Source organism: Oryzias latipes, chromosome 1 (assembly GCF_053564925.1).
Source record: "Oryzias latipes strain Hd-rR chromosome 1, Olatipes_Hd-rR_3.1".
NCBI classification, from domain to species: domain Eukaryota; kingdom Metazoa; phylum Chordata; class Actinopteri; order Beloniformes; family Adrianichthyidae; genus Oryzias; species Oryzias latipes.
Window position 1 is genome coordinate 12,700,340 of NC_136237.1, and position 4,661 is coordinate 12,705,000.

A 4,661-nucleotide genomic window follows, 5' to 3' on the forward strand; every position below is an offset into this window, starting at 1 on the left:
GAGCGGATCTTTAAAATCAAATGCTTGTTCATTTTACAACCACATCATTTTTGTTATGCATTATTTGTTTTGGTTGTTCAAAAACACACACAAATCGTTTTATCCGATTAATCGATTAATCGATCGATTAAGTGCTAGATTAATCTATTAAAAAAAGAATCAAGAGCTGCAGCCATTTTTAGAAAGGAAGGATGTTTTTAGAAATATTGTTAGGGAATGTTAGGGAATAAATTAGGGAATAAATTTGTTAAACTTAATCCGGTGGAATCCCGTGGTTTCTTCTTCTCGAATTTTTTGAACACGCAAGGAAAGTAATCTCAAAGCGACAGATTATTTCTACAGTGGACACTGGTGAATGCAGAACCTGGAGATGGATCGACAGGCAAAGTAAGTACTAGCCAGAACATAGACTTAGCCAGAACGACAGAGAAGTCTAAATGCACCGAGGTAGCTAATGGACTGGCGATGAATGCTGGGCTGGATATCCTTAAGAAGGCGGTGAGGTAGACGAGCTGAGTGTTCACAGCTGGTTCCAATCTTCAGGTGAAGGGGAGTGGGAGGAGAACTGACAGGCACCGTGACAACATTGTCTGTTTTAGATGACACACAAGACCACAGCAGAGACAGGAAAACATACAGAGAAAGAGCTTCTTTAAAAAAACAGGGAAGGATGTCAAATCTTCCATCTAACACAAGTTAGATGACAGATGCAGAAAATTATAGAATACTTTGCAAAGGCAAGATCAAAGGTCTACAGATATTTTATTACAACTTCTGTGAATCTTGAAGAGGGTTTTACGGATGGTGGAAAATTCAAGGAGAGATACAACCTACCGGTACTTAAGATGAAAATGGAAATGAACAAAACCTCAAAGCTCAAGAGCAAAAACAGGTATGGCAAAAACCAAAGGTTATACGCAGAGCTCTCCTGTTTCAAAACACTATTATTTCAAAATATAAATATGCAAATGAGGGAGAGAAAATTAGAAACAGATACAAGATACACAAAATAATGTCTAAAGGAAAAAAAAAAGGTTTGACATCAGATCACTTTTGGCTCATGTGTTAAAAATGAGAAAGATTAAAAAGATAAAAAGATTTTGTACATGAGACACACAAAAGGGAGATGCAAAAGGAAGGAGATATTTCACAATCAAAAAACTGCTGACAGAGATTTATTTATTTTGGCAAAGGCGGTTGTTCAAGTTCTTTGCTGGCAGCCTCGAAAGGGAAGTTTAAGATCCCTTTTTACATACATTTGAAGCATGCAGAATAAGCAAATACTTATTCCTAAAATTACTACTTCAAAAATCCATAAACAACATTTTTATTTTATTTTGACTACAATTGAGCCCTTTTTAAAACTAATCCGGGTGTTTGCCTAAGTGAGAAAAGGATTATTTATGCTGACTACTGCAGACATATTAATGGTAATTTTGAATTCTCAGAGCACTAATTAACTTCAGTTACTTAAAAGTATTTCCAGTTTGTTGAGTAGATTGTATAAGTTTTGAATCTTGAGTTTTTGTTAAAGTAGACTCCGCTCAGCACTATCTAATCTAGAGGTAGAGTTTCACACATGCAACCCATTTCCTGGTTTCATTGGCTCGTGATCCAATGAGGAAAGAAGTTAAGTCAGTTTATAATGACAAGGCATCACTTTTTGCTTTATTGAGTGTGAAACACACAAGACAGACAGACTTATTTTGATTAGACCTGCAAGAAGATTGAGCAAAAAAATAATAAAAAAAAATAAGTCAACGGGGCCACGGGTAAAGTTGCACCTTTTGATCTTTTAAAGTCTAGGTCAGCAAGGACATTTTCAGAGACTGCTACCTTTCTGCCATGTCTGTATTCATTGATCTACAATGGCTGATGGATGTATTTTCCTTGATGCACTTGCAGATATGGCAGTTGAGTACCACGTCTCCACAACGACAAATATGGATGTTGATGACAGTCAAATTGCCTACAGGAGACTTTTTGCGGATTCCAGCAATTTTCGCCATTCAGGTAAAAATAAAACAGCAACATTTTTTTCTTCAGTAATTTATTCTTAAGTGCCTACTTTTAAAAGCCTTTATAAAGCAAGCCATAGTTTTTACAATTTATCTTGAGTAAAGATAAAAACAGCAAATTGGGATTCCAAAAAAAAGACACATGTGGCTAAAAGTATGTTAAGATTTTGTACACTTGCATCCTACCACTGCAATTGTTTTAGCAACACATACATTTTTGTTTTAGAATTACTTAAAACCTTTGCAAATTTGCAATATGTGTGGCATTTACTACAATTAAGTTAAATTATTCCATAAATTAAAATAAAAACATTTGTTTGCTACCTTTTAGTTACTGCACTGAGAAACAGCCCTTTCAAGGTGGCTTCAGTGTGCTTCGGACTGCTTTGTGTGCTCCTGTTAGCTTGCGTCATAGGAGTAAAAGTCCACTGTAAGTCTACTTGGAATTTTTTTCTGTTAAGTACTCAAGGTCTTTCATCCTAAGGTAACAGTCACCATATTATCTTGTCTCTTTTGGGTAGACTCAAATGTAGTACAAAACCAAGAGAGCAATGTAAAAGACCTGACTACAGAAAAAGAGAACCTGGAACAAAAGGCAAAGACACTGCAGCAAGAAAAAAAGAACCTGGAAAAGACCTGCAGTCAGTTACGGGAAGAAAACAATTTGTCATTGATGATGAAAAACCAATTGCGTTCCGATCTTAATACACAAGGTGACGAATTACGTGAGCTTAAAAACAAACACAGTCAGTTGGAGACTGCTAACTCTGCTTTAAACAAGGAGTTGGTTCAATTAAAAGCTGATAAGGCTCAACTGCAGAGAGATAAAGAAACCCTAGCTACAGCCCAAACTGTTTTACAAGCACAATACGAATCTGCCATCAAACTAAAGAAGAATCTGCAGGAAAGTGTCAGCTTTGTGAGCAAAGACAGGGACATTTGGCAAAATAAATACAATAATGCAACCAGATCACGGGATCAGCTCCAGCTGAGTTACAACAGCTTAATTCAAAAGGTAGAACATTTACAGGACCAATTCAATTTCTCAACAAGTGAGAAAGATAAAATAACTAGTAGTCACCAAAATCTAACAATTGAGCTGAAAACTCTGCAGACAACATGTGAAATTATCAAAACGGCTCAAAATGAGCTACAGGCTTCTTACAATTCTGTTGTTCAAGAAAAACAACAGCTTCAAACTAGAATTAAAAACATTAGTGAAGAAAGAGACCTCCTGAAAATCAAAGCGCAAAATCTGACAGCCGAGGGAAACCGACTACAAGAGTGTTAACAAGCTGAACTCAACAATTCAAGGTAAGCAGAAACAAAGTGAAAATACAAACCTCGGTCTAGGTACAGCCTGAGATCTTATTAGAATAACAAGCAGTCAGTCTGGAGTGACCAAGAAATATCTTTTGATCTCAGAAAAGAAATGCCCAGCAGGATGGATGAAGTTTAAATACAGCTGCTACTTCACATCTTCAGAGAAGAATACCTGGGAACAGAGCAGAGAATTTTGCCGAAATAAAACGGGGGACCTGGCAATCATCAACAGCGAAGAGGAAATGGTGTGTTCAACTCGGTCAAAGAAAACCTTACAGGGCCTATTTCATGCTTGTCTTAAGCCTTTTAGAGTAAACTTTATCCATTTATATGACGATACATTACGAGAGAGAATCCAGTAATGGAGCTTGTATGTTTCTCATTTCTTAGGCCTTCATCAACACTTTGTACAAAAGTAACCAAGAACCCTGGATTGGATTGACTGATGGAGGAGTGGAGGGGCAATGGAAATGGGTGGATGGGACACCACTTACCCTAACGTAGGAAAATATGTTCTTAGCGGTGTTGATTTGTTGAAGGATTTTTTGCACTAATTTCAGATATCATTTTATGTAGATTCTGGGCTAAAGGTCAGCCCGACAGCTTTCAGGGAAGAGATCAGGATTGTGTTGAATTTTGGCATCGTTCAAAGGGGATTGGCGACTGGAATGACGAGAGCTGCAATATCAAAAATAACTGGATCTGTGAGATATAGAATACCACCACTGTCTACTTCTTCTGAAGATCATAGCCTGCAATAGAACACAATTTGATTGTCACGATTTGTTGTCAAGAAAACAAATGCTGCATTAACATCAATTCATGAATCAAATTTGCGTCCGCCGCCCTCTTTTGACGCGCATCAAATTTACTATTCGATGCCTAACCTTGACCCCTTGACGCCCTGGCCGCAGAGATTCGTTTGTTGCTAAATCATGGAAAACATTGATGATGTTGAATGCATAGCTTGGATTTATATGTCTTGGAGGGTCTACAGAGATGCCAGCATGCACATCGCCGTGCCCTTCACTCCTGCAGCAAGAGCTGCGCCTGGCTCACGGCCGTTTTAAATGTTACTTTCATCAGTCTGTGGCCCAGTTTGAGCATTAACCAGAGGCGGAAAAGATATAAATAAGACTGGAGAATCGTTTTATTATTCTATTGATGAAAAGAAGAAAAACATCATGATCCCATGGAGCTGGAACAATCTATGACAATATGCCAACCTCCAGCGGGTCAGCATAGCGAGCTCCTCTGCCACCCATGGTTTGGTAGAGCTAGCGTGCGCTGCCAGTCCCTGGGTGGCTAAGTTAGCTTGCT

At 38.1% G+C, this 4,661-nt stretch overlaps 1 pseudogene across 1 annotated transcript in view; it reads left to right on the top strand.

Annotated features, from left to right (window-relative positions):
• The first annotated feature begins 1,557 nt into the window (after positions 1-1,557).
• LOC110014027 (uncharacterized) overlaps positions 1,558-4,661 on the top strand; it is a 4,373-nt pseudogene continuing 1,269 nt past the window's right edge. The window contains exons 1-7 of the transcript XR_013657313.1: positions 1,558-1,772; positions 1,906-2,013; positions 2,350-2,448; positions 2,540-3,332; positions 3,444-3,586; positions 3,732-3,841; positions 3,918-4,661. The exon at positions 3,918-4,661 is cut by the window's right edge and continues 1,269 nt beyond it. The product of XR_013657313.1 is annotated as an uncharacterized LOC110014027 (transcript). The remainder of the gene's footprint in view (positions 1,773-1,905; positions 2,014-2,349; positions 2,449-2,539; positions 3,333-3,443; positions 3,587-3,731; positions 3,842-3,917) is intronic.